We start from the raw sequence: 22789 nt of genomic DNA, 5'->3' as shown, positions 1-22789 counted from the left end.
GGCCATAAAAAATTGGCCTAAACCGTCAAGTACAAAGCAGGTGAGGGCGTTCCTTGGCATGCTTGGGTATTACCGCCGGTTTATACCTAATTTTGCTGGGAGAATGGCGGCCCTGACCGATCTCTTGAAAGGAAAAAAAACGGTAATGGTTCGGTGGAACCCTCAGGCAGAAGAAGCCTTTCAGTCCATGAAGTTGGCCCTGTGTGGACAGCCGGTCCTCATCAGCCCCAACTTCAAGGAAACCTTCATTGTACAGACAGATGCCTCGGAGGTAGGCCTAGGGGCAGTATTGTCACAAAAAGTGAATGGTGAAGAGCTCCCGGTCACCTACTTGGGTAGAAAACTTGTCCCTGCAGAGAAAAACTATAGCGTGGTAGAGAAAGAGTGTTTAGCTATTAAGTGAGCCTTGGAATCACTACGTTATTATTTACTCGGGCGTCAGTTCCGCTTGGTGACGGACCACTCACCCTTGGTATGGATGAGAAATGCCAAGGAGAGAAAAGCGCGAGTCACCAGGTGGTTCCTGTCACTGCAAAATTTCAGTTTCTCTGTAGAACATCGCCCTGGGAAGTTGCAGGCAAATGCGGATGCCCTGTCCCGGGCACCCTGTATGGTGGCAAATGTTCAACCCCACAAGTTTGAACAGAGGGGGGGGGGGGATATGTGAGGCAGTGACCGGGTTCGTATACGAGGGATGTTATATATTCCCCAGAATGTGTACAGAGACCTATTAAATCCATTGGAGTGCATTGCAGTCACAAACTCACCTGCGGCTGCAATGTAGGAATGAAGGTGAGCAATGACCTGGTCAGGCTATCTGGCTAAGCAGATTAAGTAAAACCCGGCAGGGCCTTCATTTCTTGGGGGAGGCTACAGGAGGCAGTGGGGCGGCCTCCTCCCTCCAACCCAGGTTTTCCAGTGGCTCTTGCCACAGGTCCTTTAAAAACCCTGCACTAAGGATTAGTGTTGTTCTGTATTGGAACCTGCTAGGAGCATAGCAGGAAAGCTCAGCAGGATTGAGTGTGGCTGAACCCACGCCTGGGAAGACTCTGCACCTGTCAGGCTCTGAGCGGCCCAGCTCAGCCGTTGCCCCCGGCAACCGTTGTTTAAGGGCTTGTGTTAACCGGAGGACTTTCTGTTTACTCGTGAGTTGCTGAATAAAAGCTGCTTATGTTGGACTTGTTTGGGTCACTGCCTCAGTTACTGCACGGTGTGAACACCGCAACCTTACAAGGGATAATTAATGCATGAATGATACAGCACAGGGGTAATGCACACAGTGATGTCACTGTAAGGAGGTAATAAACACATCATATAACAGGGACAATTAATGCAGTAAGGATACAGCACAGGGGTAATGCACACAGTTATATAACAATAAAAGTGCAGTTAGAGTACAGGGACTACACACTGCTATTCTGCAGTAGTTTAGTTTATGACTTCGCACAAGTTCTAGGGCTTTGGTGCAAGTACGACCTTTGTAACCCTATGGATGTTGGCATAAATGGTTACCCATCTGTAGTAAGAGTGATTTTTTTTTTAAAGGGAGTAAATGTAGAAAATGGGTATTTCTCATTGCTGGAGCGAAATCATTGGGGCAGAAAATCAGGACAAATCTCTTAGCTCCATTTGCTGTGGATACGAGGAGACCCTCTTTCACTGACTCGTCTTCTCATAACTAAAGAGGATTGCATTTAACAGGCACTAACCAAGGTAGAGACAGGAGATGACTGTTTTATATCACGAGAAAACGGTTGACTCATGTTGTAAAAAAAATGTTAATAGTCTGCATTGGAAGGAGAATTATTGCCCTAAGACAATTCTCTTATGAAGTGTAAGACGTAAAATGCTACTAATTATTATATCAGTATAAAAGACAAAAAAAATTCTTCCCTCTGATCTTTATAACTACACATAGAAACAAAGCGAAACGTTGGTTTTATAAGGCTATTTTATATACCTAGAGATCCCAGGCCACGCCACTTCAGGAAGACGCTGGCGGTCGTTTTGCTGAAGTGGCTTTTTTGGTGGTTTTGCTGCCGTTCTTGCAGTGGTTCTGGCAACGCTGCTATCTTTCACTCTTAAGCCGAACCATGAAGCAGTCGAGGGGAACCTGTCATGTGAAAAAACACTATTAATCTACAGATATGGGGTTAATCTGCAGGTTCATAGTGTTCTAAACCTGCCCGGCGCCTGCACTTAGACCCCCGCTGTCGGGAGAAAATGAACTTTATTCCCCCCGGCAGCATTCGGCATTCAGTCACGGGGGTGGTTCCGACGCAGGTTCAGTCACCGTTCTGTGTATAGAGAGCAACGGATATAACCGAGCCCCCATCAGTGACTGACAGCAGGATCAGTATTAGGGCTGGCTGTTAGTCAGTGCCGGTGGCACAGTTACAGATACCGCTGTCTATACACAGAGCGGTGACTGAACCCACACCATAGACAACTTCCCGAAGAATAAAGTTCATTTCCTCCCGGCAGCGGGGTCTAAGTGCAGGCGCCGGGCAGGTTCAGAATGCTATTAACCTGCAGATTAACCCATATCTGTAGGTTAATAGCGTTTTTTCACGTACCAGGCTCCCTTTAAAATGCGTGAAATAAGACAGAACACTTGGACAGCAATGTCTTTTTGCTGTGCATTATGTTTATTTTATGGGGCACTTTTTGCTGCACTTTTTATGCAGATTCCATGCAGAATCCACCTGAAGAAGACGTCGCCCCAGGTCAAAAGAGGGGTTGCTGATTAATTGCACCTCCCTGCACGATACGACTCACCTTGCTTAAAAGTTGAAAAAAGTCCCTTACATCGATAATGACTTTTCTGTCTTGGATTTATTTAGCTTATTTATTGTAATAACGTTTTTGGCCCTTGTACATTACGGTACAGGTGTCTATGTGTTCTGTGTAACAGCTCAGGTAACTGGTCCGCAAAATAGAATATTATCAAGAATTCTGAAGGACAAACGAAGCATTTCTACGTCGTCATGTAAGGATACGCAACGTATCGCTGCTCCAATTTGTACTGGTCTACAAATCCCAGTGTGGATGTAAAAAAATGTAAGAGGAATGGTAGCGTAGCGTTGAAAATTAACTATGATGTTTTTGAAAGCTTGCAAAGAAATTCTTAAATGATTGTTCGGTCTCTGGTGAGCTCCGAGCGGGGCAAGTCGAAGAGGAGGATTGAGAAAGCGGTCAGGCACATGATAGGAAGTGAAAGGTACAAATGCCAGCGTTCCTATAACATCAATCACGAGCTTGTCTTGTGTCTGGGGACTTGTACCAGTGGTTTGTTGAAAAGCAGCGATAGCTGAAAGAGGTCAAGATCATCCAATCAAAATACTCTCGTTATCCAACACGCTGGGGTCATCAGAGAGGAATTCTCACTATGCAACTATGTCGGAACTTTAATTATGACAACAACTTTAATAATGTATAGCAATTCTGTAGTTGGACCCTGTATTGGATTTAGCTAATTATATGCGCGGAAAAAACGCATGAAAGCGGACATAATCATGGCATTAACCTCTTAATAACAGTTTGTCAGCTTTTCATGTGTGGTAGTTTTCCCCTTATATGCAAGTGATTTTGTTTTGTGTTTTTTTTTATCAGATGATTTTTTTTCCACCAGGTTTATTTGTATTGTAATGCAATGTTTAATGATTCACAATATATTTCCAAAGATAAATAAAATTTAACTTTTATTGAGTATACTGTATTTAAAAACCTGAAATACATACACTTAAGCAAGGAATATCTTAAAAAAAATGAGAGACAGGTACTAATAAATTACACATCACAACGACTCCTGAAGAAGATAGGTGAAACGTACGTTGGGGCGCACGTTTGATTGGTCCACATTGAGTCATATAGTTAAGTATGTCAGCCTAGTTTTATTATGTATTTAGCTGGGCCTGCTAATTTTTACAGGCTGTCATAACCCTTTAGCATTTAATATATCTTTTTGAATAGATCGTCTTTGGTTTATCACCTGTCCATGTACTTTTGTGCACATAGCTTCAGGACTTTTTTTCTGAACCTAAGCTAATAAATTCTAGTTATTTGCAGATTGTTTGTACTATGGGCTATTATTATATTGACTTTTAATACTGTTAAAATTATGACTGACTCATGTATAATTTATTAGTACCTGTCTCTCGTTTTTTTAGGATAACATTAGCTTGCTATCCGATGTTTTATTGGATATTACTCGGCCCAATGTTATACTACGGGACGATGCAGATCAGCGATTATTTTCTCATGCTGATCTGGCATGAGAAAGCAATCACAGCGTGCTGTGATTGGCAGCGAGACTCGCCTCACACGCACCCATACAAAATCAGCCATCAAGTGCGGAGAAAGATGCAGGCACGGCATACGAGCCCGCATCAAAGCCAGGGACACGACTGTTGAAGTACATGTATGCCAAAAGTCAAGAAAGAGGTTGGCCACCTTCATGGATCTTTTTATTTATTTATTTTTTTAATTAAATGGTTGCATATTTGGGGCTAAACATTATTTTTGCAATTGGGATTTATTAAAAATGTTGCATTGTTTGACTCTTTGTTTCCAGGCACCTTCAGCATTGATGTGGTCTGTGGTCATAAATCAGCTAAATGCTGTGTACACACAGTGGCTTTTTCAGGTGGATTCTGCTGCTGAAACTGCCTGAAAAAGCAATCAGGAAATTCTTAAAATAACGCATAACTGCATTTCTATGTAACAACCCTCTCGCTGTGCACATCCTCAGCTTTTGAACATCTTTCAACCACTTCAGATTTCTTAAAAAAAAATAAAAAGTGGTTAGAAGTGACCTGTTCATTCTCCTGGTGTTTTCAACATGGTGTCTGAAGATGCTCTGAACTTTACAATACAAGTCAGTATGAAAGTCACAAAATGCCCAGAAGACGACTGGATGTTTTTTTTGGTGCTTTTCGACTTCGTTATTCAATGGAGCGAAAAAAAAAACAGCCAGAAAGTGACAGTAAAAAAAACACATTAAAAACTATGGGAAAATCCTCCAAAAACCGTCAGTGGCAAAGATAATTGGAAAAAACACACAGGAAACTAACCCCCCCATCTCAAACAAAAAAGCCAGAGTTTACTGAAGTGTCTTCTGCTTCAATAACTTGCAAGGTTTACCTGAATTTAAAAGACGTTGTGTGGACATACCCAAGAGGCGCCCGGAAAAGAAAGACATAAAGATCTAAAACCCTCCCACAAGACTGTCAAAATGAGCTCACTGACAGATTCTCAGTTAAAGCCCCCGTCTCACATAGCGAGATCGCTGCTGTGTCACGGTTTTGGTGACGCAACAGCGACCTCACCAGCGATGTCGCTATGTGTGACACTTTGCAGCGATCAGGCCCCTGCTGTGAGGTCGCTGATCGCTGCAAAGTGTCCTGGACCATTTTTTGGTCGTTGCTCTCCCGCTGGTCAGCACACATCGCTGTGTGTGACCAGCGGGAGCAGCGATCAGGCTGGTAACTATGGTAAACATCGGGTTACTAGGGAGACACGCGCACCTAGTAACCCGTTGTTTATCATGGTTACGAGCCTGCTAAAGTGAGCGGTAACCTCCCGCTCACTGTAGCAGAGTGGTAACCATGATAAACAACGGGTTACTAGGAGCGCGTGTGCCCCTAGTAACCCGATGTTTACCATAGTTACCAGCCTGCTCCTGCTTCAGCAGGCTGGTAACCAGGAGCAGGACATCGTGGAAAGATTCTTTCCACGATGTCGCTGCTCCCCTGATCGTAGGTGAGCCTGCCTGTTTGACAGCTCACCAGCGACCACATAGCGACGCAGCAACGATCCCTGACAGGTCGTATCGTTGTCGGGATCGTTGCAGCGTCGCTAAGTGTGAAGGGGCCTTTACTCATTCTGCTGCCGGTAATAGACTGTAAAATTCAAAGGCCATTTAAATGCAAACTTTGCAACAAAAATTTAATGAAACCCGATTGCAAAAATAATTTTTAACCCCAAAAACATTTATGTAAAGTGTAACTGTCGTTTTAATTTTTATTCCATAAATCAATATAATGAGTCATGAAAATAAGTACCGTATTTTGCGGACAACAGGACACCCCCAAATTTGGGAGGAAAATGGCGATGCGTTTTATAGTCCGAATGTAGCTTACCGGGGGGGTGGTGATGGTGGAGCAGGGTCATAGGAGGCAGGAAGCAGGCGACGGCAGGAGTGGGGCAATGCTACGGGCCCTGGGCTGGGAGGAGGGCTGCGTCTTATGGTCCAGTGCGTCTTATAGTCCGCAAAGTACGGTAACTTTCTAAGAAATCTTATCAGAGAAATCTGATTCTTTCACTTCCTTGATTAATTTTTCACTCTGAATTCATGGGTAAAAACTGTAAAATCTGCCTTGAGTGATTTTCCATTACTGAGATGGGAGATAGTTGATGTTTTTAAGATTCTATGGAGAGAGGAGGGAAGGAGGATAGAGCTAGAGGCAGGCAGAAATTTTGTTGCACGATATTAAATTTCTCCATAGAACTATATGAGAACTAACTGTCATTTCCTGTCTCTTTAACCCCTTCACGACATATATGTACAGCGCATATCAAGTCTCCCGCTTTGGCGTGGGCTCCGGTGCTGAGCATGCACCTTTCGGGGGACATGACAGCTGATCTGATCAGCTGTCATGTGCCCCTAACAGCCGTGGGTGGAATTGCGATCCATCTGCGGATGTTAACATGTTAAATGCCTCTGTCAATCTCTGACAGTGGCATTTAACATGGCTGTGGCGGAAGGACGTCACTAGTCGCGCACATTGGCTCCCGTGTCACATGACCGCAAGTCGCCGATGTGTTGGCATGACAACCCGGGGTCTGCAGGAGACCCCTGCGGTTGTCATTGCCAGGATGCTATGAGCGCCAACCAGCGGTCAGCGCTCACAGAAAGTGAGCATTCCTGCTACACACAGGCGATCTGATGATCGCAGCTTCTAGTCTCCAATGGAGTCTATTGAAGCAGGTAAAAAGTAAAAAAAAAAAAGTTTTTAAAAATATGAAAAAAATAAAAAATATCTAAAAGTGTAAGCCCCATTCAAAGTAAAACAATTAAAAATATCAAATATACACATATTTGGTATCGCTGCGTTCAGAATTGCCCGATCTACCAATATAAAAAAAAGAATTAATCCGATCGGTAAATGGCGTAACGAGAAAAAAATCTGAATGCCAAAATTAAATTTTTTTGGTTGCTTCAACATTGCAATAAAATACAATAACAGGCAATCAAAACATCATATCTACCCCCAAAAGTCAGCTCAGCTCGCAAAAAATAAGCCATCACCCAGCCTCAGATTCCAAAAAATGGAAACGCTACGGGTCTCGGAAAATGGCGTTGTTTTTTTTTTAACAAACTTTGGATTTTTTTTCACCACTTAAATAAAAAAGAACCTATACATGTTTGGTATCTACGAACTCGTAATGACCTGGAGAATCATAATGGCAGGTCAGCTTTACCATGTAGTGAACATGGTAAATAAAAAAAAACAATTGTGAAATTGCACTTTTTTTGCAATTTCACCGCACTTGGAATTATTTTCACATTTTCCAGTACATCATATGGTAAAACCAATGGTGTCGTTCAAAAGTAGAACTTGTCCCGCAAAAAACAAGCCCTTACAAGGGCCCTATTGACCAAAAAATAAAAAAGTTATGGCTGTGGGAAGAAGGTGAGCAAAAAACGAAAACGCAAAGACGGAAAAGCGCCGCGGCATGAAGGGGTTAGTGAGGCTGAAAGCAGATTTCACCCATGAATTGAGAATTTTTGAAAATGAATGCTCAATTTAGGGGGGAGAAAGAAGTAGATTTCTCTGATAAGATATATTATCAGGTTGCTTATTTTCACGTGAACTATTGAATTATAAAATAAATAAATAAAAACATATTAAAATGACGGTTATTCTTCAAGGGCCATATACATAATTCCTATTTTACAGTATGCCTAGAGGGCTTAGATGGAGGCAGAGTCACCACTTGTACATTCATTTAATCAGCGGAGAAGAGTGAACACTGGGAACTGATTAAAGCGATGTAAGCTGCATTGAATGTGGACGGAGTGTGTGGGAAGATAAGAGCATATTCTGCTCAGTGACGTGAAGGAGCAAGCACCACGCTGCATCTCTATACATCATGTGTGACGAGGGCATGGAGTACGGCTTTGGGCACTAGGATGTCCGCCGCCTACAGGCTTCAGCTACGCAAATCTGGCCATGCATACTGATGCTCGGGGAACACAGGAAGAAGCACGGAAACATCTCACAAGAATCCGCAGCTTGTAAGGAGGATATACATATTCTATATTATATCCACTGGAGAGGAATGAACCCTGGTAGAGAGTCATGAACTTACAGCATCAATTCATTGAAAGGGTAAAGCAGAATATAAAAGTGACCCGTATAAATGACCCGTGCATTTAGAGCGCTCTCATGATTTATTTGTTGCACAGCTTCTGGATACCCACAGTTGCAGTAGAAACTTCACAGAGCAGATTACATGGGATAACAAGCTTTTACTTCTCAGAACATGAGGTAAAGGAAAAAACGCACAGTCACGCAGTACTGCACCAGGAAGTAAGGACAAAACAGAAAGTACTAGAGAGACATTTTTTTCTTTTACAATACAGTAAACAAGGAAACTTTACACAACATGGAAATCTACTGTCAGATCAGCATAAAGTCCTCCTTCACACAAACAAAGAAATCCACAACTGTTGCATATACCAACATTATTAAAGTCATATTCTCATGATTCCCAGTCCATACTTACCAAATAAACCTAAATTTTATAGGATCAGAATAACTAAAAAATTCAGTTATTTATGGTCATATCATATGCACCAAAAATGAGGCACATGGGGCTAATATTGACCCAAAAGGGAAGGGACAGCAGTCAAAGGTGACCCACATTTTAAGGGGTGCTATGACTCCGCTCCTTGACATAGTGAGCAAAAATCATTCGTTGGTCCATAAGGAAGGAACAGAAAAATAAGTGTCTTCCCAAATAATAACTAGGGAAGAGGCAAGTTGCTTTATTTTTTTGGAATCACTTTTCCTTTTGTATTTCTGAAGATTTAAAGGGATATGCATGGCTGACCTATCCTTACAATAAGCCATCAATGAGTGGTGGGTGGGAGTCAGCCCACAGGACTCGCAACGTGTCTTGCAAAATGTTCAAAATTCCAACATTTTACCATATCCATACATGCGGCAGTGTCTGATAATGCAGCTCATTTCCTTATAGGTATCAAAAAGAGGTAAAAAAAGATAGAATAAACAAATATAAAAAAAAATACATTGCTTGTGGATATAACTTTCATATGAAAACATCTCTATGACTGATGAGCGACATAATTGCCTACACATCTAATGTTTTGGAAATCTTTAGCCATTGCTGACTAAATTATGGTTCACCAAGATTGGAATTATAAATTGGCGTACTATTTTACTCAAGTAACAGCTAAAAAAATATGAGTCTTATAGGATAGAGACGACTTTGGGACAATTTCTTTGCTTAAGTGCATGTATTTTGGGCTAAAAATCATTTTTACAATTTGGTTTCATTCAAAATTTGATACCGTTTGGCTTACTAGGCTGTTTGTTTCCTTGCTCATGGCCAGCTGCAGAATGAGATAACTAAGAATTCGTCAGTAAACTCGTTTGTAATCCTTACTTGTTTTCTGAACTACTTTTAGTTGATGGTTCAACTCTCCTTTGATGTGGCCTACGGTCATAAATAAATTGAGAGGAACTCATTAAAAGGACTATTGCACACAATGGATTATATCGGATCAGTGCTATCTGTGTTTTTCACGGATAGCACTCGTACCTATGATACTCTCTGGGATTGTACATGTCTGATTTTTTTCTCCGACCAGGTGGTCAGAGGAAAAAATATAACATGTCCGAATTTGACACGGGTGTTGGATCAAGAGTCGTCGATACAAGTCTACGGGTCCATGGAAAACAACAGACCGCACTTGGGTGACATCTGAGTGTGGTTCGATTTTCACAGACTGACGGAATGGAGAAGGTGGAGATACTTTTTATTTTCTCTCCACCTTTGAGAAAAAATTATGCCGCCCTGATCAAACTCTGAATAGGAATAATCGGACAGTTTCACTTGGATGGAGAGAAAATGGTTTTGTGCACCTACTTAAAGGCAGATAAAAGGGTTACCAACTCCCAATCAGAAAGAGCTCACTGATGGATTGTCAGTAAGGCCAAGGTTCCACTATCAGTATTCGGTCAGTATTTTTTCTCAGGAGTGGGAGCCAAAACCAGGAGTGGGTGATAAATGCAGAATTGGTGACTTGTTTCTACTATACCTTTTCTCTGATTGTTCCTCACCTGGTTTTGGTTCCCACTCCTGAGAAAAAATACTGACTGAATGCTGATCAAATACTGATAGTGGGGCTGTGGTCTTTTATTGATATTGGGAAAAGAGATGACAGTTGGTGCTTATAAAGTTCTATGCAGGAACTGTAGCTGTCATGTCAGGTGATCTTGCAGCAGAATGTCTGTGTATGTCTTTAGCTCCCCCCTTTCCACTCCATAGAAGTTCAAAAGCACAAACTGTCATCACTTGTCTCCGTAATCAGAAAATCTGTCTTCATCGAATACGGATTTTATCCATGAATTGAGGATGAAAGATCAATCCAGGAGGTGAAAGAAGCAGATTTCTCTGATAAGCTATATCACAATGATTCTTATTTTAATATGTACAGTTGATTTATGAAATAAAAATTATAATAACGTTTACTCCTTAAGTAAAATAAATAAACAAATAATTGCCCCTGAAGGTATCTTTAGCCTTGAAACAGAAAAGAGCCTAAAATGTGCATTTGATTTCAGTTCATGCTGTTTCCGTTAAATTAAATCTGTATGAAAGAAACCAAAGGAATAAGAAAGAATGTGAAAATCGAAGACAAACTCCACACTCTCAAGGTATCCGTGCCATTGATTCCTGATGCCCAGACCATACTTCCTTTGCACACGCTTCCTTTGTATCGATCTTTGCTACAACGACTACACTCAAGAACTCTATTTGTCATACACATTTCATCCAGAAATCACAATAATTACTTTGTTTTTTGTTGTTGCTTTACCATTTCACAAATTAAGTAGGTTAATTATTAATTTGGGAGAAAACACACAAGCTCCTAAGCTGCACACACATCCAGATGCATAGCTACAAGGGGAGGGGGGCTACATAATGCTGCAAATGCATGTAACAAGGGTCTGGTGAATGCATAAGGCCAGATGTGAATGGTTGATGTCACTATCGGTGCACAGCAGTTAGAATGGAAGCTGGGATGAAATAATGGTGGAAGAAACAAGCAGAGACAAATGAACTCACTCAGGCTCTCAGCTTCCTCATGAGATGTGGTCCTCACCTGCATCTATAGAATGTCTGCTGCTTCTCTTCTTGCCAGGGAGGTGAGAGCAGCCTCCTGTATACAGCCGCTTCCACATCCACCGAAGACAGAAACATGGGAATGTGCTGTTTCCACCCCTCCCCCAACATTAGGATTTGTCCAATGAAGTGAAATAATATTAGAAACGCCGAGAGATCATCCCCTTTCTCTGAGCAAGGCCTTCAATCACCCTATCACAAGCACAAGCGACCAACCTAATCATCAATACACAAACCCGGGGACGTATGCCAGCATTTCACGTGTACATAAACCAGACCCCTATCTATCCCACTGGTGTTTGCATCACTGGCCAGTCAGACATCCAGGTGGATTTTGTGCAGCGTAGTCACTTCCACATAATGAATATTACGCCTGCAAGCTCTATTTTTACCCATGTACAGTCTATCCGCTGCGTCTGCTGTCCGCGGTGCTGAAATGTCCCTGAGCGATTCTTGTATTGATACGTGTAATTGTGTCCTACTTCCTGATCCAAGCAAAATGATGCATGTGATTTATTTGATGAGATCATTTGGTTTCTCCCTCCAGGCGGAATGGGTGTAATAGAATGGCTCTAATATGTCGTAGCTGTTACCATGAGATGTAACTCACATTTTTTTCTTTGCAGTTTAGAGCCAGCAAATCTTCCAAAAAACTCGGGAGAGTCACAGAAAAAAAATAGCATAAATAATTAATAAATGTGTAAAGTTCTTTTCTAAATGTTTGGACAATTGTGATTAGGAGGGAAAGGTTAGCTCTTTTGGGGCGCACTGGATCATGCATTGTGGTTGTACACAGTGGTGTAACTAGAGTCTGATGGGCCTGGGCCATCTCCCGCATGTTGGTCAGATGTATGGGCCCTTGTAGCGTTCTAGATCCTATAAAGACATATGTTTTTGCAACCCATGTAATAAATGGACCCCATCCTTGCTCCTTCTTGTTATACCCTCCCCCATTCTGTGCCCCTTCTAGTAATAATGACCCCCATCCTGGGCCACATGCTATAACATTTTCCCTCATCCTTGGCCTCCTCCTGATATAATGTCCCCCATCCTGGTCTAATGCCCCCATTCTGGTATAATGCCCCAAATCTGGTATAGTGTCCATGTGGAGCCCTGCTGCGCATTGGTGCCACAGATCCCAGAGGGGTGCATGGACGGATTCCTCCACAAGAGGCCCTCATAGCATTCACACACCTCCAACTTCCACCTCAGACCAGCAGAGGGAGCCCGGATAGGGATATAAAAAGGGAAGGTGGAGCTAGGTAGTTCAGTCTAGTCTGTAAGAAGTCTGGAGTCCACAGAGAGTGAAGTCTGTATGAAAGTTAGCCTGCTGCAGCCAGAGAGGTTGGCAATCCAGCCCAGACTCATTGAGCTCAGGTTAGTGAGCCTAAGGTGTGCCGACACCGTAAGAGCGGTGAAGAGTAGCGAGGCGTACTGCCAGTGTGAAGCCTAGTGAGGGCCCCGAGCGTGGCCGAAGGCAAGTGGAGTAAGCGAGCTACATAGGGGGCAGAGGAGCTTAGTCAGCTCACCCCAAGACCATATACCGGACACCGGGTCCGCGTCTGCAGGGATCTCTACGACCAGCAGAAACTACCGGGACCCCTGGCGAACTATATGTCCCAGGAACACCAAAAGCTGACCGTTATACCAGGGTCAGGAGTCACGGAGGCCCAAGAGACCGGGGAGTGTGATCTCCATCAGAAGGCCCTACCACCAGGTCCGCCGGTGCAAGACAGAGACCAAGTTAGGCCTAGCTCCAGGCAGGTCATAAACTTATCAGGAAAAGGCAAGAAACAGGAGACCCCACACCCGCTCACTGGGGAGAGTCCTGATATGCACCCTTCACCATACAGTGCCCTGGATCGTGCCTGAAACACCACCAGTAAAGGTACTGAAGTGAACTCCGGTGTGGGTGCCTATTCTTCTACCCTTCCTCTGACCCGGCTGGGTCCCCTCTGTCCTGCATCCCTTCTCCTACGCTGCCCTGAGGCCCCGCTCCACCTGTGGGGAGCCGCATCAACTAAGCTGCCTGAACACCGGCCTCAGAAGACTGTCGCAACGCTGGTGATCCTCACCAGAAACCACGGGTGGCGTCACGAACAATTCCCCCTTTCCTATACACCTTTCCCCCATCCCTTTGCTTTTAAGAGTGACCCCAGGGTACGGGCCCGGGAGCTGACCACCGCGACATCCCCCAAGGTCAGGCAACAACAAGGCCCGGGCGCCGAGTCGTCCCCATCCCCTGGGCGCGTCATCTCTTCCTGGCGTCACAAACAGGATTCCATGCCCGCTGCAACGACAGAGTGTTGTGTCCGTTGCCACCGGGTACTGTGCGCCTTTAATCAGAACTGTGTATTTAACTGTGGCGAAGATCGCCGCCATTGTTGTGCCGCCGAGCGGGAAGAAGGGCGTAACCGCAGGAAACTGAGAGGCGTACCTGCTGAAACGCGCGAAGTCCCGGACACGCCCCATGCCTCGACGTCAAACCAGGAAGCGCCAGGTCCTGGAAGGAGCCCCGGTGAGCGTTCTGACGTAGGACGCAAGCGACGCAAGGTCCTGAAAGAAGACCATCACCTGCGGAGCTGCGGCCTACCGGAAGAAAAGAAAAGAAGGTAGGCCACGGTTCGCTAGGGGGGCGCCAGAATGTCTGTAGAACAGCACAACGCCGGAGTACCGGTTAACCGTCCTGATGTACAACCCGCGCTCGGTGCCGAGCAGGCCGAGGCAGCCGCTCCACCAGCAGGACTTGTAACCCCTGTCATACCCATGGCCCTACCGTACATCCCTGGAGCGAAGTGGCTCCCCCAGTACAGCGGCAAACCGGATACCCTGTCTGGATTCAAAAGGAAAATATGCGGTATACTGGACATGTACTCTATGACAGGCAAGCAAAGAGCTGCTGTTGTATTGGGACAATTGACTGGTGCTGCGGAGCGAGAAGTAGAAACCTGGTCAGCCGCAGACCAGGAGTCAGTGTCCGCAATCTTTAAAAAGTTAGAGACTGCCTTTGAGGATCGTACTGAGACAGACCTCCGGATGAGGTTCTACAACTGCTCTCAGCAACCGGAGGACAGTGTTCGGGACTATGCCTGGCGGTTACAAGGGGCCTTGCGAGCTCTGAAACAGGTTAGTCCAACCAGCATCAATAATGAAAATAAAATGCTGAAGGAACAGTTTATCCGGGGACTGAGGTCTCAAGAGGAGAGCAGGACTGTACGTTGGTGGTCCCAGGATCATCCAGATGCCACCTTTGACACCCTTAAGGACATGGCTATAAAAGGACTGCAGCCCCTGGAAACAACTGCTATCCAATGTTACCAGGGTGGGGCCACCCCAGTGCCTGCAGCGTCCACCTTTTCCCCGGTGGCTGCTGAAGCCAAGGTTCCAGCAACGTCCCCTAGTGAGCTGGACAGCCTGCGCTCTGAAGTACGTCAGTTGAGCAAAACCCTGACCACTGTACTGAGTGCCCTGCAGCTGCGGACGGAGCCCGAGGACGAAGGAAGGATCCTGCTAGCCGACAGCCCTGAGGATGTCCCCTGGATGAGAAGGAGGAGGAGGACAACGCCACCCCCTGGGAGGACCAGCGACCAATGCTGCCCGCCGAAGGACCCTGTCTGCCACCGCTGCCACAAGACAGGTCACGCCATCCGGAGCTGTCCTTTAAACGAGCAAACCCTGGGGCCGAGAGCCGACACCCAGGAGTAGACCCCTCAGGCCCATCAAACTGGTACCGCAGGTTCGTGGGAGGAAGACCTTTCCTGTCCATTGTGCTGGACGGCATCGCGACACCTGCTCTGCTGGACACAGGATCTCAGGTAACCATCATGCCTGATGTCCTCTACAAAAGGTTCTGGTCCATAGACGAACTTCACCCACCAGATCCAAAGCTTTCCGTGTATGCCTCAAACGGCCTCCCCCTTAACCTAGTCGGGGTTAAGGATGTGGCAGTAAAGGTGGGAAGAGTGGAACTGAAGGACCAGGGACTAATTATAGTAGAGACTAATCCTGATGATACAGACTTGTATATGGTACTTGGCACAAATATTGTTAGTAACTGTTTGGGAGAAGTGTTGTTCTTGCTCCAACAGATAGCTGACACTGCCAGACCAGAGCAGAGAAGGGCGCTCCAGAAAGAGATCCGAGCGCTTATGTACCAGCAACAGGTAAAGCTAACAGGTGGTGAGATTGGTAATGTACGAGTGACAGACCCGGTACCCATTGTGATTCCCCCGATGAGTGAAATGCTGATTTGGTGTAGAGCAGCAATAGGTCTCAAAGGACGGAGCTACCAGGCGGTAGTAGAGCCCCTTAGCTCGGAGCATAGACCTACACTCTTGACTGCCAGAGGGGTAGTGGATGTACGCAATGGGAGGGTGCCCGTATGCCTCCTAAACTATGGGGAGGACGAGGTTAGATTACCACGCTACGCCACTGTTGCCAAACTGTACACAGTAAATAACAACTCCATACACACGGCGGAGTCCTTAACCTCACCAGATGAAGTGGAGGATAATGACCCGGCAACCCAGGTGGAGGATTGGTGTCAACAGCTCCATGTTGGGACAGACACCACTCCTGCCCATCAGAAGCAGGGTGTACACCGGGTGGTTCAGGAATACACGCAGGTATTCAGTAAGCACCCACTTGACTTTGGGAGGATTAAGGGGGTTCAACACCATATCCCCACAGGTGACCATCCACTCATCAAAGAATGTTACATGCCTATACCACCAGCACACTACCAGAAGGCGAAGGAGATGTTGCATGACATGAAGAAGGCAGGGGTAGTAAGGGATAGTTGTAGTCCCTGGGCAGCTCCCCTAGTTCTAGTCAGGAAGAAGGACGGAAGCTTGAGAATGTGTGTAGATTACAGACAAGTAAATCGCATTACACATAAAGATGCATACCCTTTACCACGTATAGAGGAATCCCTGGCTGCCTTAAAGTCTGCAAATTATTTCTCCACCCTTGACCTCACTAGTGGGTACTGGCAAGTAGCTGTTGCTGAGGAGGATTGGGAGAAGACAGCCTTCACCACCCTGATGGGACTCTGCGAGTTCAATAGTATGCCGTTTGGACTCTGCAACGCCCCCGGAACGTTCCAGAGATTGATGGAGTGCTGCCTGGGACACCGCAACTTCGAGACTGTACTACTATACCTGGACGACGTGATAGTGTACTCCAAAATGTATGAGCACCACTTGAAGCATCTGGCGGAGGTATTTGAGTCGCTGTCCCGGTATGGGATGAAGCTGAAGCTCTCAAAGTGCCACCTGCTCAAGTGAAAGGTACAGTACCTGGGGCACATAGTTAGTCCAGAGGGAGTAGCACCAGACCCGGAGAAGGTCACTGCCATCCAGAAATGGCCGGAGCCGAAGAGCCTCAAGGAAGTATGTCAGTTCCTGGGACTAGTTGGGTATTACCGGAGGTTTGTGAAGGACTATACCAAGAAAGCGGCGCCTTTGCAAGATCTCCTGGTAGGACAGTCCGGGAGAGGCAGAAACCCCCCGTTCCAGTGGGGTAAGGAGCAAGCTGAATCCTTTGAGGTGATGAAGGGGATCCTGACCGGCGAAGAGATCCTAGCCTACCCTGACTACAGCCAACCGTTCCTGCTGTACACTGATGCCATCAACGAAGGATTAGGAGCTGTACTGAGTCAGAAGCAGAATGGCTGAGAGAAGGTGATCGCCTATGCAAGCAGGAAGCTCCGCCCGACCGAGAGGAACCCAGAGAACTATAGCAGCTTCAAGTTGGAGTTCCTGGCCCTGGTCTGGGCCATCACCGAGTGGTTCAAGCACTACCTAGCCTCCAGTAAGTTCACTGCCTTCACTGACAATAACCCCTTGACTCATCTGGAGACAGCCAAGCTAGGAGCCATGGAACAACGATGGATGGCTCGGCTGTCAAACTACCAATTCACTATTAAGTCCCGGGCGGGCCGCAAGAACGCCAACGCCGATGCCCTGTCCAGGATGCCTCACCAGTCGGACACTGAAGAAGAAGTGGATGACCTGGAGGACTTTGAACTACCTGCCTTTCATCGGAATGGAATGGTCCACGAGCAACGAGCCTCCAGGAGGCATCGCGGTAAGAAGTTAAATCCCCTGCCTCACCACAGCTGGAAGGAGACCCAGGACAGCGACCCTGTTGTCAGCCGTATCAATGAACTGATAGCCCAGGAAGGTTCCTCCCTGGAGAAGGACGCGTCTCTACAAGCCAAGCAGCTGTGGAATGAGAGAAGCCGGCTGTTCATCTATAGAGAGAAGCTGTGCCGGAGGTACGTCAACCCCAAAACCCATGAGATGGTATGGCAGATAGTGGTGCCCAAGACAGACATCCAGATGGTGTTGGAAGCCTACCACGATCAGGCGGGGCACTTTGGCTGGAAGAAGCTAGAAACCCTGCTGAAGTGTCGGTTTTATTGGGTAGGAATGCGCAGTTCCATTGAGAGGTGGTGCCGGAATTGTGGACCCTGTAGCCTCAGAAGAAAAGACTACAGCAGCCAGAAGGCGCCCCTGCAACCCATCAAGACAACTCGACCTTTGGAGATCATGGCCCTGGATCATGTCAAGCTGTCACCCAGCAGGTCAGGATATTCCTATGCCCTGACCATGGTGGATCACTACTCCCGGTTCCTGGTGGTCGCCCCGTCAAGGATCTGACGGCAGAAACTGCGGCAAAGACGTTTCAGGCATACTTCTGCAGGCCCCATGGATACCCGGAGCAGGTGCTGACAGATCAAGGCTCAGCCTTTGAAGCCGAACTGTTCAAGGAGTTCTGCCATCTGTACGGGTGTAAAAAGATCCGGACTACACCGTACCACCCCCAAACCAACGGTCTCTGTGAAAAGATGAATAACATCGTCATCGACCTGCTGAAGACCTTACAACTGGAGGAGAGAAATCAGTGGCCAGACCTACTACCTGACCTGGTAGATCTGTAAAACCACATACCTGTGAGTTCCACCAATTGTACTCCAGCATATCTCATGTGAGCCAGACCCGGGAAGTTGCCCATGGACCTGGAGCTTGGTGTAGTAGAACCAGAAGCAGATATGTCCACTGAGGACTGGGACACGACCAGACAGGAGCAGTACAGAAGAGTACAGGCCTGTGTCGAAGACAGTCTCACTCGGGTAAGGGACAAGCAGGAAGCCCACTACAATAAAAGTGTGCCCGCAGAACCCTTCACACCAGGAGAAGTGGTGTTAAAGAGGAAAAGGAGAAATCACAAACTTGATGACCAGTGGGAGAGAGAGCCCTACACTGTGTTAAATTCAAGTTTTGATAACAAGAAGACCTGCCTAATTAGTAGAGACGGAGGAATAACGACTGCAACGGTATCCGGTATCTAGAGACCATCTGAAGTTGTGTCCAGACCTGCTAAAGCCCCAAGAAGAAGTGCCTCTCACCGTACCGGAGGAGCCTAAAGAAGCAGTACTCCATACTGACTTAGGAGATTTCCCGGCAGATTGGCCTCAACTAGGAGCAGCAGTAATAATACCTGTGATCCACTTCTTTCAACAGCCAGAAGACCCTCCACAGCAAGTAGAACCTGTAAGTGCTTCAGAGGAGCCTGCTCAAGAAGAATCCCCGGAAGAAGGATCCCCGGTTGGAGCAGGGCAAGAAGGCCCAGCCAATGGTATACTTGCCAGTCCTGTAGAGAGGTTAAGGCAACCCTGCAGTTCCCTAACACTTAGAACTGACAGAATGGGAGGTAGTGCAAACACTAGTGCCTCACGCATCCCAGTACCACGTAGGTCGACACGTAGCACACGAGGTCAGACCCCTGTCAGATACAGAGAGTAAAGAAGGAAACTCTGACAGTTTAAATAATTGCCCCTGGGGTATTATATTGTGTATTTTCATGTATGAATTTCTTAACTTGTGTTTTGCCTTACTAATGGACAATCTAAGTGAAATGGACACTTTCCCTTGTTGCCTCTAGTTACCCGTAAGGGTACATCAAGAACTTTGTGGCTGAGGACAATGTGCAGCCCAAAAACTGCTTCTTGTAAATAATTGCACTCCCTGGAGTGCCCCTTTAGGTAACCTCAGAACAAAAACCTGTCTGGTGTGGCACAAGCGGAGGTCCAACTCAGGATCGCCATGCCCTGCAGCCACCCCAGGGCCTACGTGGAGGGTTTGCTTTGGACAGGTCCCTCAAGCTTCCAAGTACTCTACCCTGTGAGATGGACATCCTGTCGGGGAACCTCACCGGAAGAGACTTGAATTCTGGGTTGCTTATCGAATTGTACATATCTATTTATTATTTATAATGTTTTATATGTAACGTTTAAGCAAAGTGCCTCCCATAAAGGGAAGAGTTATTGTTATTGTTGTTACCTGTTATAAAAATTACTTCAGTCCGGGAGTACTGAGCTTTGTTAGGGGGGAATGTGGCGCCCTGCTGCGCATTGGTGCCACAGATCCCAGAGGGGTGCATGGACGGATTCCTCCACAAGAGGCCCTCATAGCATTCACACACCTCCACCTTCCACCTCAGACCAGCAGAGGGAGCCCGGATAGGGATATAAAAAGGGAAGGTGGAGCTAGGCAGTTCAGTCTAGTCTGTAAGAAGTCTGGAGTCCACAGAGAGTGAAGTCTGTGAGAAAGTTAGCCTGCTGCAGCCAGAGAGGTTGGCAGTCCAGCCCAGACTCATTGAGCTCAGGTTAGTGAGCCTAAGGTGTGCCGACGCCGTAAGAGCGGTGAAGAGTAGCGAGGCGTACTGCCAGTGTGAAGCCTAGTGAGGGCCCCGAGCGTGGCCGAAGGTAAGTGGAGTAAGCGAGCTACATAGGGGGCAGAGGAGCTTAGTCAACTCACCCCAAGACCATATACCGGACACCGTGTCCGTGTCTGCAGGGATCTCTACGACCAGCATAAACTACCGGAACCCCTTGCGAACTATATGTCCCAGGAACACCAAAAGCTGACCATTATACCAGGGTCAGGAGTCACGGAGGCCCAAGAGACCGAGGACGGTGATCTCCATCAGAAGGCCCTACCACCAGGTCAGCCGGTGCAAGACAGAGACCAAGTTAGGCGTAGCTCCAGGCAGGTCATAAACTTATCAGGAAAGGGCAAGAAACAGGAGGCCCCACACCCGCTCACTGGGGAGAGTCCTGATATGCACCCTTCACCCTACAGTGCCCTGGATCGTGCCTGAAACACCACCAGTAAAGGTACTGAAGTGAACTCCGGTGTGCGTGCCTATTCTTCTACCCTTCCTCTGACCCGTCTGGGTCCCCTCTGTCCTGCATCCCTTCTCCTACGCTGCTCTGAGGCCCCGCTCCACCTATGGGGAGCCGCACCAACTAAGCTGCCTGAACACCGGCCTCAGAGGACTGTCGCAGCACTGGTGATCCTCACCAGAAACCATGGGTGGCGTCACGAACAATTCCCCCTTTCCTATACACCTTCTCCCATCCCTTTGCTTTTAAGAGTGACCCCAGGGTACGGGCCCAGGGGCCGACCACCGCAACATCCCCCAAGGTTAGGCAACAACAAGGCCCGGCGCCGAGTCGTCCCCATCCCCTGGGCGCGTCATCCACCATTCTGGTATAATGTCCTCATCCTCATATAATAACCTCATTCTTGTATAGTGTCCCCTCTTCTGGTATGATGTCCCTATCCTGGTATAATACTCCCATTCTGGTATATTGTCCCCCATTCTGGTATAGTATCCCCATCCAGGTATGATGTCCCCATTTTGGTCTAATGTCCCCATTTTGGTCTAATGTCCCCATTCTGGTATAGTGTCGCCATTCTGGTATAGTGTCCCCAACCTGGTCTGATGCCCCCATCTTGGTCTGATGCCCCCATCCTGGTCTAATGCTCCCATCCTGGTCTAATGTCCCCATTCTGGTATAGGGTACCGTATCCTGGTATAATGTCCCCCATTCTGGTCTAATGTCCCCATTCTGGTATAATGTCCCCTATCCTGGTATAATGTTCCCATTCTGGTATAATACCCATGAAGGGCTCAGCATTTAAAGAACTGGTAGATCTGCAGCAGAGAAAACTGTTTTTAATCATAACTGCAGCAAGCAGCCCAGTAAGTGACACATCGCTGGAATCAGGGTCTCTATCCCTACATCATGCTGCTCTCAGATGGTGTAGCAAAAACCTGTAGAGTGTAAGCTGTTATGATCAATGGGGTCCTATCTCCCTCTCTCTCTCTGTCACATGTACAGTATTTTCAAAGCAATTACAAGCTTTGCAGTATTGAAATTTGTGCAAATTTATTCACAAATCAAATTTTGGGAGAACATTTAATATAGTAAGCAAATTCAAATTTTAAAAGATCTGCTCATCTCTCCCAGAAAAGAAAGTTGCATTAGCCTGTTTTTTCATGATGAGTTTTTGACGCTGTGTATTTACGCTGCGTCAAAAACACAGCATCTTACAGTTCCAGCTGAGTGGATGGGATTTATAGACTTCACAGGCCCACTGGGCTTTTTTTTTTCTCAGAGTACACTGACCTGCAATGCGTGTTTAAAATCCGCAACAAGTCAATTTCTCTTGAGGGTACGCTGAGTTTTCTGTGCAGATTCTCCCCATAGACTTGCATTAGATGTGGAAATTCTGCAGGTAAAAAACACACTTTTGTTTTTAGCACGTTTCCTTGGCGGAATCGCATTAAAAGCTAAAAAGCGCGTGTAATCCACACATGACTGTATCAATAAAATTTTGTCAAAAACCAGGAAGTATCAAAAACAAGGCAGCTTTAATTATAACATAACATACCAACAAGAGACAAAAAACACAGCGTCAAAACCGCATGTAAAAGAAACGCACTCAAAAACACAATGAAAAAAAATGCAAGTAACCTAATTTACTTAATAGGTGCAGAAATGGTACAGAATATCTGCAACATCAAAAACTCACCAAAAGCTCACTGTGGGAACGTAGCCTGATAAAGAGCTGCAAAATAATGAAAGTCACCTCTTTCAGGTATATGTAAGCAATTCAAGGCAATTATTATCCCGAGACCTTAAAGGGGTTGTCTGGTCTAAAATGAAAAGCCTACAGTCACTCTGTGTCTAGCTGTCTAGTGGGTTGAGCGAGGGCGCGGTGGTGTAGTGGGTGCAGCCATCCATTGGATGCAGCCTTCTAGTGGGCACGGCCGTCCAATGGGAGTGGTCGTCTAGTGGACGCGGTCGTCTAGTGGGCGGGCTGTCCTGTGGACACAGCCTTCTAGTGGGTGTGGCCGTCAACAGGGCACAGGCGTCCAGTGGGTGACGCTGTCTAGTGGGTGTGGCCATAAACAGGGCACAGGCGTCCAGTGGGTGCCGCAGTCTAGTGGGTGTGGCCATCTAATAGGCACAGGCGTCCAGTGGGTGCCACAGTCTAGT

At 46.5% G+C, this 22789-nt stretch overlaps 1 long non-coding RNA gene across 1 annotated transcript in view; it reads right to left on the bottom strand.

Annotated features, from left to right (window-relative positions):
• LOC141156839 (uncharacterized) overlaps positions 1 to 11937 on the bottom strand; it is a 54703-nt gene extending 42766 nt beyond the window's left edge. Inside the window, exon 1 of the long non-coding RNA XR_012247721.1 lies at positions 11417 to 11937. This is a non-coding gene — a long non-coding RNA (uncharacterized lncRNA). The remainder of the gene's footprint in view (positions 1 to 11416) is intronic.
• Between the last annotated feature and the right edge of the window lie 10852 nt (positions 11938 to 22789).

This window comes from Phyllobates terribilis, unplaced genomic scaffold, assembly GCF_046119375.1.
Source record: "Phyllobates terribilis strain yellow unplaced genomic scaffold, ASM4611937v1 Scaffold_8__6_contigs__length_399053987, whole genome shotgun sequence".
Lineage (NCBI taxonomy): Eukaryota > Metazoa > Chordata > Amphibia > Anura > Dendrobatidae > Phyllobates > Phyllobates terribilis.
Note: the sequence above shows the minus strand (reverse complement) of the source record. Positions and strands in the feature narration are given on the sequence as shown.